Source organism: Pangasianodon hypophthalmus, chromosome 6 (assembly GCF_027358585.1).
Source record: "Pangasianodon hypophthalmus isolate fPanHyp1 chromosome 6, fPanHyp1.pri, whole genome shotgun sequence".
Classification (NCBI taxonomy): Eukaryota; Metazoa; Chordata; class Actinopteri; order Siluriformes; family Pangasiidae; genus Pangasianodon; species Pangasianodon hypophthalmus.
Window position 1 is genome coordinate 10,163,614 of NC_069715.1, and position 13,421 is coordinate 10,177,034.

General features: G+C 37.2%; 1 protein-coding gene across 6 annotated transcripts in view; it reads left to right on the plus strand.

Moving 5' to 3' along the window:
• Positions 1-13,421, plus strand: part of tspan9a (tetraspanin 9a) — a 200,005-nt gene that overhangs the window by 16,111 nt on the left and 170,473 nt on the right. For 3 of the 6 annotated variants that reach the window (XM_053235159.1, XM_053235160.1, XM_053235157.1), the window contains exon 2: positions 8,181-8,251. The exons of 1 other annotated variant lie outside the window; for it this stretch is intronic. The gene's annotated coding sequence lies outside the window, so the exon portion shown is untranslated. The remainder of the gene's footprint in view (positions 1-8,180; positions 8,252-13,421) is intronic. 2 more of the 6 variants (XM_053235161.1, XM_053235158.1) reach the window with 1 other exon arrangement.

Below are 13,421 nucleotides of genomic sequence, written 5' to 3' on the forward strand. Positions count from 1 at the left end.
AATCTACATGGCAAGGAATCTGGATCAGGCGATCCTGATCCAGTGGCAAGGAAAAACTCTGTGAGGTGACATGAGGAAGAACCCTTGTGAGGATCCAGACTTAAAAGGGAACACACACTGTGAAAAATTGCTGTAAATTCTGTAAAACTCACAGTAAACAACTGTAAAACATATATACAGTAGATTACAGTAATATCTTACATAGTGTAAAATAACTCATAATCCAGTACATTTGCTCATTGGGCTGATGTAGGATACAACTAAGCACAATGCGAAGGGCCTATAAGAACCCAAACATGGCCGTTTGGTGGTGGGCTTTGAACACACAACCTTCTGATCTGTAACTCAGCGCCTTAACCACTGAGCCACCATGACTAGTGCAGCTAGTGTTATTAGTCATTATGGTTACAGAGGCAATAGGTCTTCAAAACAAACAAAACCAAAATGCATGAAAAGACCCTGAATTTCTTTTTGTAGCCTCTATATAAACCCTGCATTTGGCATCTTTAAATGCTACAAATGTCTGCTTTAAACTTTAGATATTCCTTCTGTTCTCAAGGGACACTTAACTATATCCATATGCATCAGTCCAAAAGTCTATCACCTTCTCCTCTCCTCATTTCTATTCATTTAAAAACTTTTTCGGAAGCTCTTATGCTTGTCCAAGTAAACCACAACTCTTTTAATATGACGTTTATTAGTTAGAAAGTGGGGTGGAAGGAGTTAGCTTTGCAGCACTGGGGGAAAACAGATGGGCTAATGCAAGATTGGCTTGATTTTGAAATCTCTCCCTCTCTCTCTCCCTTCAGTTTTTCATTTTTTTCTTTCTTTGTTCTGGATGACAAGCTGAGGCAGAGAGTGTAATCATTTATATCTCTGGCTGCTGTAGATTTCCATGGCCTGCTGCTGAGTGGGAGATTCGCCAGCAGCCCTGCAAAGTGGTCTGGCAAAAAGGCCCTTTATTCATGGACCCATTAAGGTTTTCTGCTCGTGTGGCTCTTATTAGATGTTCAGACAGCAGGCATTATATCTGTGCTTTAACACTGCTGCTCGCTGACTTATCCCTAATTCAATTTTTGGCTTTTATACACTTTACAAAGGCAGAAAGGAACATCTTTTCCCAATTAGAATTGTTTTGTTATTATGAATGATTCCATCATATGCTCATAAACAGTTCTTTCCACAGTCCAGTGTAATTCACTGCTTTTATTTTTTTTTAAATCTTTATTTAGTTTCACTGTAGTCACTTTGCAGTACAGATATTAAAATAATTATTTTTTTTCTGGATGATTGTTTGATCCTTTTACTTAAAATTGGGTAATCAGTTTAAATTGTGTTCATTAAATAGCTCTGGCTTCATTAATTATTGGATAATGAGGGTTTGCATTTGTTTTATCATTCTGCTTCCTTCATAATCAATGAGCCAGATGATTATGAGACAGTTGTCTCATATGTATAAGAAGGAAAAAATTATGTCTTCAGTGTGTGTCATGGAGAATGACTAACAAGGAGGAGATTCTTGGTTATTCTCGTAACCCTACTGACTCAGAGCAGATGGGTGAGGAGTTTGTGTTGAGGTGCCCTAAGCCTATAAATCATAAAACACCATGGTCTGCTTCCTTTATTCCACCCTGCAATGATAATATTGCATTATCTAAATCTATTTTTGTCACAATTTGCGTTATAGACTCCTAAAAGAAATTTGTGCCTCAAGATCAGCTACTAGTGAATAATAAGTACTGATTGTGTCACCATCCTAGGGGTATTATTAACTCAATTTAGGCACCATTGTACCTTGATGTTAGCCATCTCATCAAAAGAAGTACTTTATTCGTAGCTGCCTATAAGCAGTTTCCTATAAATTGCCTGATTGAGTGTCACTGTGGTTCTCCTGTGTCTACTTAAGCATCTGTTAGAACTCCAGCAGGGCCACCATGATTGCCTGCTCTCTGCTGTGAGTGATGGCTGTACATTCACACCTCTTTTATTCCTTCCTCCTTCTCAGCATGTGCAATAGCCTGTCTGTTGGATTGATGTGGCTTATCCTTGAAGAGGTCATGCGGAAAGGGAAAACTGGCTTCCAGAACACAGGCACGATGGAGTCAGCTATCCATGTGTAAAGAGCACAGAGCAGGAGTGCTGCATAGACATTTCACTTGATATGGCGTTACTTGAATAGTTCAGTAATTTAGTAACTTGTGTGGCGGCCTGAGAAAACCCTTTACATGGTGAAATTTTGACATTTTGTACTATATATAGTTCTGGAAACATCCAATTTTTTCCTTTGTGTCTCAATTAACTATTTTAAAGCTCCCATTTCCACTGAAACATGCCCTGCCTACCTACAGTATACTGTTTCTACCACTGCGTTTGGCTCCTTGCGCTTGCAAAAAGTAGCCTAAATAAAAACATTTCCATATCATTTTATATAAAATATATATCTGAAAGTATAGTACTGTCAGTGTATTACTGACATTAAGTTTATTACTGACAGAAAAACTCTTTGGTCAAATTTTGGTCAAAATCAAATTTTCTACATTTTTGCCTGTTTTCCAGAATTCAGCCGCACCGACTTGCACTGGGTTTTCCCACACCGCCACACGTTTACTTTTTTGGTTTGTTTTGGTGAGAGTTGTAGTTTGCCATTGTTTGTCTGAAATTGACTTTTTTTATTTATAGGTAGATACCATGATCACTGCATGGAGAACATTTTCCAGTTACTACTCAGTGGAAATAGGATAAGAACACTTTTTCCAAGTATCCATATTAAAGTATTATTTAAAGTCATCTTTGTTTATGACTAATTAAAATAATCTGGGAAATGTACTCGCAGGCAAGGATGTCAAGGGCCAAGAAAACTCAGCTCAGAGGCAGATATACAGATTAGTTTTGACATTGCAGATATTTTCTTATTAATATGCATATGTGGATCAGCTTTCTTGTTCTATGTATGTTTTACATGGGACTCACTCATACAGTGGAGGAAAACAAAAGAACCAAAGTATAGTGAAAACAAGAGAAAAAGAGAATAGGCTACTTGCTCAAATACTTCCGCACTATAACCAACGCGGCACATCTGTTCTGGCTATAATGGCAATGACGCTATATCATATGTATTGTCTGCAGCGTAACCTAAATACCTATTAATAGAAATGAACACCCAAGCTAACGTTAGCCCAACACCATGACACTGTTATAAGACTGAGAAAAGCAAATGTTAGACGTTGTACTGCCGAATGTAAACAATGCTACAAGAGACAAAAGATTTGCCCTATTTCGAAACAGACCTATGTCATAGCCCTGAGTGCATGTAGCCCTTTCAGATTTTGGTGTCTGTCACAGTTATTCGTATTTAATAATTTAATAATGTCAAGATTTGAACCAACAAACTCTTATTAACTATCTTACTATCTAAATCCCATTCACGGGTATATTCACAACCTGAAATGTGTCCAATAAACTTCCAAACAAAAAGCTCAACCAGTGTCTTTGACAGTTTTTTTACTGTGCTATAAATCCACAGACCTGGTTTAACATCAAATGATTGACTCATAAATGGGCTCGCAATTTAACTGTAGTCAGGAATAAAAACACTTATGTGTTTCCTTACTAGATCATTATATCACTCATGGAGCCCTTGCACTGGGAATGACTCTCATTCTGCTATTAAGCATGAGCATACACACTGGCATATGGACTGCATTTCACCCAAGACTGGTTGCTTTTATCACACAGGTGACTGAGTGTGTGCAGGTTGATCTGCCTTCTGTTTTCTCTTGTTCTATTCTGTTCTCGCCTGATGGGTTTGGCTGTGGTTGGACGCGACTGTTAATGAGACAGAACTGAATGATCCCCACAGCCATTGTCTACCTCTCAGCGACAGTCCAACAGACATGGGATGTCAAGGAAAAGCCATGCAACTGCATCTCTGTGTTGACTGAAAGCAAGTTAAATAAACAGAAAGAGGAGTGCAAGGGTGTGGAGGGCAAGATGGTAATGTTTGCTGTGTCTAGGTGTATAGTAGGGTTAAATCGGAAAATCCCTAATATATGTATAATGTTTCATGTAAATATTGTTACTGGTTAAAATGCTCCTATCATCTGTTATCAACAAAGTAAAAAAAAAATTAAGGACACTCGAAAAGGCTACTTCTTCTGGACGCACCATATTTTTCATGCATCAAGGATATTGGATCTGAGTTGCTCCTCATACTTAAGGAAATTTGACAGAATAGTAGAATTTGATTGCTCTTTCATCAAAGGTGGACAAATCATAAATTTATTACCTAATCCACTAATGTTCCAACTCTAATGTCCTGCCCAGTCCCATTTTTATGTTGACTAGGCCAGACTAGACTGAACTGATTAGGCCAGGTCTTCCCAAACTTTTTGAGCAGTCGACCCCAAACGGGCACATTTTCAGTGACTCCAAGCCTTGGCATTTTAGTTTCTCTTTGTTATTTAACATCACAGTTATAAATCCACGTTACACCTTATTTTCATGTTTGGTTTTTGACTGTTCCACTCAGTCATTGTCACACAGTCACATGTGGTTGAGGAACTAGTGCAGTAGTTGGATGGAGAAATTTATCCCTTTTTATAGCTAAACTCCTACGTTAACGCAGTGCGTCAGCTTGGCGAAAAAGACTAAAATAGCACGTACACTCTTAATTTAAATGTGGCTTGTTTGAGTGTGACTTCCAGGAACATTTCAAAGTAGCAGCTAACAAGATCTGTCGTAATAGCTAGAGCAATATTTGAAAATGCTAATTTGTAAAATAAATGAATGAAACAAAAAAGGAGTTTTTTAAATCAAGTGACCCCATGTAGGGTCATGACCCATGGTTTGAGAACCTGTGGACTAGGCTAAAAAGTGATAGCTAATGTAATGATGTATGGCAAGTAATTAGCTAGATATTATTTGAGTCTGGCTAGCTTTATTTTCTCTTGATATGTTTAATCATGAGTGTGTACTAAGCAGAAAAGTTATTTGACAGCTTTGTGTTGTGCATCTGGCTGATGTGCATAATGTATTACGTGGTGAGATTCGGAATGAGTAGTGCTAACTATAGTTACAACTTGAAGCAGCATTAAATATGGATACCAAATGAAAACTGAAAATTGTTTTACGAAAGTTAGTGAGGATTACGGTTTCTATTGCTAAGAACAAGCAAGTTAGCTAAGTATGTGTTGAACAGGCAGTCGCTAATTACTCACTAAATCACTAATTTACTAAATATCAGGTGTTATTTTTAAAGAAATTATATCAAGTAACTGTTAAGTGTGCTAATATTTAAATTAAATATATGACATTCGGGTAACTTAAATACATGGAGATAACTATGTATGAACAGAATATTTAATATTTTCATATATTCATATGTGTTGTCATATGATGATTTCTCAAACTGCACTAATGGTATGTGTCAGATCTTTGAGGAGCACTCAAGACTTTTGGACTCTGCTAATCAGGCAGTAAGGTGCTAAGCTCAGAGTGGAACGAATTTGAGGTTAAGTTGGCTACTACTAACATCCAATTCTTGCTGGATACATTATCATATGATTTTAGATATGATGTGAGAAGGCCTGACATTTTGACTATCATGTCATGATTTCATTTAAATTGGTTATGTGCTATAATTCTGATATCAGAGCTCCCTTATTCGCTCCAAAAAGCCTGAAGTTAACAGCTGTAATTGCATTTAAACCTGAGTGGCTGCTTTCTGTAGGCTAAAAAAAAAACAAGGGTGCTGGTGTGTGATGAAGCCTTTTCCAGACAATGGAAAGTGCCTGGATCAGGACAGATTAAGTAACGGGGATCTACTGCCAACTGGCCACCAGTTCACTAATTCAATATATGCAGAAAATGGCATATTGTCATATTGGCTGTCTTCTGGATTTATGACTGAAACAAACTGAAGTAATCATGTTTAGAAGGCCACATCTCTTTTCTTTATTTTGTCCTTCCCTTTATGTCACTGTGTTGTATGATTGTGTGTATGCTGACTCAGTGAGAAAGAGAGAGAAGCCAGGCCCTGCCTTGTGGTTGAGCTGTAATTGAAGCATAGCAGGCAGTACTGTGGTTCAGTGCAGGTCTGTGTGATGGGCATGGGAATACTTAACAGCCCTTAAGAAAAGAAAAAAAAAAACCATGAAGTACAGAACTTCACCAACACAGAGCTGAGCAGCAGCTGCAGCCTGGACCTGCTTCCTGTCCATTCATGTAGCATGAGTTCATGGAGTGGCACCTCAGCCTGCACTGCTCTGGTTTGGCCATTACAGTCCATTAGAGTACACTGTACATTACACTGGGCAATTTAACCACAGAGAAAGTGGTGTGCAAATGTATCCCAAATGTCCGAGTAACAGCACTAAGCACTAAAACCTTACCTTATGTTAAGCGCTGCTGTATGTTCACCCCTTAGCCCTTCACCTACCTACAGCCATTGGCACTAGTGCTATAGAGAAGTGAATTTACTGGTGCCTGTTGGGTTTTTGTATTTCTGAAGCATGAATGTTATTTACATTTAACACTTAATAGTGTGATTAAGTTTTGAGCATTAAGCTCTCTGCAGAAGGGAAGGGCTGATCTCAGATCAGCGGTGCAGTAAATCTAGCTGATGTAAAAGCCTATGTTTTGTCTGTTGTTCTGTTTCTAGCATCCAAACAATGGTGGTAAAAGTACCAAATTCTTTAATCAAGTAGAAGTGAAACTGCATTTCTAAATAAATACTCAGGCAAAAGTTAGAGTACAGTTTCAAATTCTTCACTCAAGGTAACATAGAAAGTATAAACTCAAACTTACTTAAGAATAAAAGGAAAAAGAGAAGAAAGATTCACAAAAGGGAAAAAAATGTCTGCCTCAGGTGACACACTGTTTTTAATTACTGTTGGTAAATTTTGCTTATTTCACTAATGAACCAAGTAACGTGAGGAAACATTAGCTAAGGCTAACTAACAACATCTTTATTCCTATTCTCAGAAATGTTAGCTCGCATGATAACGCACACCATGCAATCTAAATTAATGCTAATAGCTATCTGTTACAACACAAATTGGCTTAATAAATACAGAGTGTACGTAGAGGCCGATAGATTACAGTGATGGGTATTAAGTCTCATTCTTGCTGTCACATGCGTTAAAGTTTGCATTTGGTAGGAATTTAGATGTCAGAAGCTGCCTGATGCTAAAATGTCAGACGCTAAAGAGGTTTTTCTTTGTTAATCTAGTAATTAAAGGTCAAAAGTATTAGGTGAAATTAAAAAAAACCCTGAGTAATCATGATATAATGATCAACAGACTTAAGTACAGTAACAAAGTAATTATACGTTGTTACTTCTCACCTCTGCAGGAATCACAGATGTATATTCGTACCAAGGGTTTATTTTGTAGGTTGGTCTACCACATACGTACATAACATTCTAAGTTCGAAGATTTTGGAAATAAAAAAAGAGACATGAATAAAATTCTAGTTATTCTTTATTCCAAATGCCATGTGATTAGTTAAAAAAAATCACTGACAGGTTTCCTATTTCAGTTAGTTTGTTCCATTGTGAATTAAGGTGTTTCATATCTTTAATTTTAGGTTGTTATGAATTACCCCTCTCAGTGCACTGTTCCTAGTTCATAAATGTAGGCTTGTTCTTGTCTTGATTTTCTTTTCCCCTCCCTTTCTTGTTAATTGGTTTGATGCATTATCTATATTACCTGTGTCTTGTTTTGTGTTAATCAGGCTAAGTATAGGTATATATTTCATTTTTTTCGTTCCTAGTCCTTGCATGTTCTTGTTTCTAATTTGTGGTTTCTTGTTTCGGGGTTTCTTGTCTCTTGTTTCTCATTATTCTTTTTATTTCATATTTGTTATTCTTGTGTCAAGTTCTTTTTTATATTCCGTTCTTTTATTAACTGCCACTTGTATTCTTTTTTTCCGAGTCCCTATACAGGTAGTTGTTCAGGAATTGTTTTCATGGAGATATTATACAGGGGGAATATTCTAACATGAGATATACTGTGGTATGGACAGTGATTTTACTTAGTTAAAATGAGAACTCAGCAGGAGACTAAGGCCAATACCTAAAAATATATATTTTGATCTGATTTCTTCACAATTTTTTCATATAAAATTTCATTTTACGCCAGTTTATTTAAAATGCATTTTTAAATGTGTTCTCTTGTTAACAGTGCTGGCCATCACATCTACCAGAACATCACATCTTCGTCCACACTGAAGCTGGTAAGAGACATTAAAACAGGTGAGGGGCATCTGAAATGACCTTTAGTTAATCGGTTAATGGAATGGTTTAATTTGATTTGGCCCATGGTTTCCAGTTCCCATCATCTGTTTTTATTTCATATTTTCTTTGTCACATGATAAGTGTGTAGGTTATGGCACCCATCTGAATAAATATGTTTAGTTATCCAAGGGCACAGACTAATTTAGTTAAACTCTTAAATGTAACAGTGATTCAGTGTAAGTTGTTAGTCAAAACATGTATTCCTTGAAAAAGGCTGCTTTCAGGGTCAATTTGCTAAGATTGTATCAGGGTCATTCTTTATAATAGTTATTTTCAGTCCTCCCACGTGTGAGTTGTGTTAATGGCTCATGGCCAGCAGGTTTCCCTGGAGCTAGTGAGTGAGGGAGCGTGGTTGGCTAGTTGACTTGCCTCTGGTTGGCCAGTCTCTGTGACTCTGTGTCACTGGCAGCAGGAAACAACTGCCCTGCTTTTCAGCATTTAGCCTTCTCTTCAGGGAGCAAATTACGTTCAGGGCGCAAAAAGACCTACTCAGAAAATATTAAGGGATGTCTCAAAGGGCTAGTAATTATCTGCTTATTAGGCCAGCTGAAACAAGTGGAAACATACACTGAAATCTTAAAGGTGTCATTTAGTCAAGGGGACTGAGGCACCAGCAGCAGCCAGTTGCACAAGCTGAACATAAGTGAGGGTGTTTGAGAGTTTAAAACTAACAATGTGTTGAATTTCGGTTGCACCAGAGGTACTTAAGGTAAACTGTAACTAGTAATGTGTAAAGGGATCTGACCTAAACAGGAAATAATACATTTATAATGGGAACACAGGGAAGCAGTTAGCATTTCGTCTTTCTCAGTGTATTTCCTTCAGGAAATGTCCAGTTGTCTGTTGAGTTTTTATTTTATTTAAAACTATAGATAAATGAACAAAATCAAAATGGATTGCAATAAAGTGATTACTTAAATTATCCATCTCTTGTATTTACTATATACTAGCTTGTTCAATGCTTGGGCTTTCATGCAACAAATTTTAACAAACCATAGCCACGGAAAATAGCAAAGAGTCTGCAAAATTAATCTCCACTTTGATAGGTTATAAAAATGCATATAAAATGGAATGTATCATTCTATTAACAGTAAAAAATAATTAAAATAGCTCGTGACCCTACCAATAATCTCACTAAAAGCACTCTCTGTGACACCTGATATAAAAATATCCTGTTTGTACTTCATCTTATCATCATCGTACTAAGGGGTAGGTGCATATTTTGAGTTATAACATAAGACTATGTTGGTGTAACCATTAAATGTTTGGTAGTTTGTAAACTCAAATGTAGTGATGATTTACTTTCCAAATAGGCTACAATAGAGCTTAGATGCAAATGACTACCTTTAAAATAGTCTTAATTCAAAACAAAATCCAGGTTGTATGAATTACTATCTGAATTACTGTATAATCCTTTTGTATTAAGGCTTTGTCTCAGGTTTCTTCCTGGTCTGTACTAGCTGTGTGCAAATGAGGGCAGAAAGAAATAAAATGTCCGAGGATTCGTACATACTCAGGTGACTTGGTTGGTTGTGTGACTCACATTCATGCACCCACATAAACCACGCGATCAACTCAGAATAACTAAACATAAAAGACTGCTGGCCAAATTAAGGTCCCTTGTCAGCAGCTCACTAACAGTTATACCTCCTCAGGGATGTGCACTGAGCTGTGTTTGGTATGCTAGCCATACTCCACTGAGATCCGGCAGCCTGGCTTTGACCCCAGGCAGGTACTTTCCCCCAATCTGGCACAGCAACATCTGGCTTTCACCTTCGCTTAGTGAGGAGACACTGGCCCTGTGACATGACCTGAACCCAGAGTTTTACACCACTAGAGTACAGAGGAAAGTAAAGGAAAGCATGCTTGTAATAAAATAGCTATAGAGAGAGCAGGTTTAGATTCAATGTACTGTATACTTTTTTCTTCTTGCTGCTTTACGAACATTGAGCACATCGCTGTTGGAGGGAGAACAGTTTTCAACCATCTCTCATTTGCATTGTTAGTAAAAAGATTAGAAGATTGAATGACGTCTGCTTTGTAGCACATCACACATGCTTACTTTTTAATAAAAATAAAACACATCTGAGTCATCTGACTAAAGCAACATCTTTAAACATACCATGTGGTGTTTATATCTTGATGATATCTCACATGGGAATCTAAGGTGTGGTATATCCTAAATAATAAATAAATAATCATGTGAGTTAGTCATTTGTCTCATTTCAGTTTCTTCATCATTACGTTTGCTAACACAGTAGACAGAAACACCCACCCAAGCTCAAGTGTTTATGGTGTCTCTCAGTGCATGTTCAGAGAATGATAAATTCTTTAGCTAGCCCACCAGGCAGTGGGAAACTCTGGTTTGATGCCCAGTCCCATGTTTTGGTTGCCCAAAAACCTAATCGACTAGGCTAAAAAGTGGTAACTATCATAGTATAATATTGTATGGTTAGTTAGTTAGTTAGTGCATAAAGTGCATTAATAGAGATTAAGTGAATCAGAGGACTTCTTAATATGGACGATGGTGTAGTATTTATCCTCTCTTGATAAAATTTTTGATTTAGCACATTCTATTTGCGATGACAACAGAAAAGTTGTTGGTGAACTTGGTGTTCTCTCTTCACATTGCAAGTGAAAATATAATTTGAGTCTGGCTTTTGTTTTTATTTGCTCTTGACAGCTTTACATTGAACTTTATTTTGCTTGGCTTCATCAGTTTTTCCACATGCCTGCATGTTCCTGATTCAGAAATGATCATCTGCCATCCGTGCATGTTAATTAATCCGCCTAGTAAAACCCGCTCTACTCCTAACCAGATTGGGCCTTGGTAGATGTTTTTAGTGCAGCAGGCAGTGAGATTTGAAAGCACATGCTCTAGTTACAGCATTTTTTCAAGTTTAAATATAGCTATATACCAAAAGTCAGTAGGAAGTAGGGTTTATTTTTTTTCTCTGGTTGTTAAACATGCTTGTCAGTTGGGCAACTATGAATAAAAAACTAAGAACCTGGACACAAAATCTTGTTCCTGGTGCCCAGGCTACTGATTTGTATTGATTTGAATGTTTTGTATCTGGGGCCTTTAATAAGCACATAACTGGTTTTATAAAATTATTTATTGAAGGTTTTTTTTTATTTTTTTTATTGACACTTGGACTGTCACTGCATATTGAACACGGCCCATAGACTATGCTCATTTATTTAATTATGTAGTTTTAGTAAGATAATATGAGCACCCCAGAAATCTATTCTTTAATGGGTTTAGTCAGATGATATTACTACACCTGCCAAGCTTGTTGTCTCAGTGTTTTACATACATCATTGGCTTTATGACTTCTGGGAGTGAGCACAGTCATGAGTCCATAGCAAGGAACATACATTAGCACTTGGTATAGTTTCTACAGAGCTAGACAGCTCCTCCTGTAATTCTGTTTTCTGGAGAGGAAATACAGGAAATTGTGTTTTTCTTTGTCAGAAGGAATGTTTTCTTTTCAAATGCCAAAACCCAGGGTGACTGCGCAACCTTGTAGCTGTTTTATTAGCAGCGTGTAATGGAACAGAACTGAAGATTTCCTGCCGTGTGGGTTTTTGAATTGTGTTCAAGAAACACTGTGTTCGAATAATCTAATTTTCAAGTTGAATTACTTGCATATATTGCTATAAATAGTGCTATTTCTTTTTCTCACCCCAGGCCCCTTGTTATTTATATGTCCATTATTTTCTTAAACCGAGTTACACATATACGCTTGTATCAGACAAGAAGATACTTGTGTGAGGGTTTCAGATATGGTGTGGTTTGTGGGCTCTGGGCTTGCATCTGTCAGTCGTGCTGTTCTCTTCAGGTCATGGCTGATTAGGGGGTAAATTAGCTCTGCTCTCTGATGGTTTTTAAATGGCTAAAAAGTTAATTAAATGCATTTCTATTGCATTTGCATTTAAAATAAATAAAAGAAAAGAAAAGAAATTAAACATAAATACATATACCACAACCATAAATAAATTAAATAATTGGTCAGTCATGAAATGATATCATAGAGTCCCTTTGGCACTCATTTTGCATTGTGTTATAGAAAAATATGGAGTTCTGTTTTTATCACCAAATATGAAATCACTGAACCAGTGGAAAGATTTGAGGACATGAAAATGCTTTCTTAGTATCTAATTAAAGGCTATGCTTTAGTGCTTTTCTATGCTTGTATGTGTTTATGATGATTTTTCTTTCTTTTGCTTTCATGATGACTTTCTGAGTTTTGCTTTTTCTGTCAAGCATGGCTTAATTACATTAAGAAACAGGGCTTAACCTTTGGCATTTGTATGCATTTTCCTTAAAAAAAAAAAAGGTTTGCATTAGGGTCATTTATTTAGTCTGCCCTGTGTTTTCATTGTACTGGCTTTCACTGGGGGGGGTTCACTGTTCACTGTTATCATGAATCTTTTCTTTTCACTTAGTTCTCAAAGCTATAATCGTTCAAATAACCCATTAAATAATAACATCATACTAAATCATAAATGTTTTGCGCATGTCAAATGTAGTGCCTTTATTACTGGGGATTACTTCTGCTTCTGGCTCAGGAGTCTTTAACTCGAGCTTTGAGGAGCCCAGGCAGTACAAAGTCAAGTGTTTTCCCACATAAGATCGAGCTCATTAGTTAATTATCCAACCTGTCATTAGTGTGAATGTCATGTGTTAGAGGAGGGAAAACACACAGCTGCTGTACTTTGACTCTCGACCAGTGCTAATTTCATTACACACCAATTAGCACCTGCCCTCCTCGTCACACCGCCTCTTCCAAGTCTCAGTGCAGCTTATGTGAATTGTACACGATTACCTACCTCATGGCAAAATGACAACTTGTCATGTGTGGTACATGATAAAGATTTATTATGTTTTACCAAAGAAAAAAACCCTCATGCCAGTTTCATGGTCTGTCTCAATAAAGCTGAGTCCAAACCTCGTTCCACAGATCTTGAGTCTCTGTTGTTTGACACATGTTGGCCAGCAGCTGCACGTCCCGTGTCTCCTAATCTCAGTTCTAAATCTGGCTCTCCTGTTGAGGGCTGAGGGCAAGCTGACATGTTCTGATCACAAGAACTGATTACGCATGATCATTTTAAGGAAGGAAGGGAA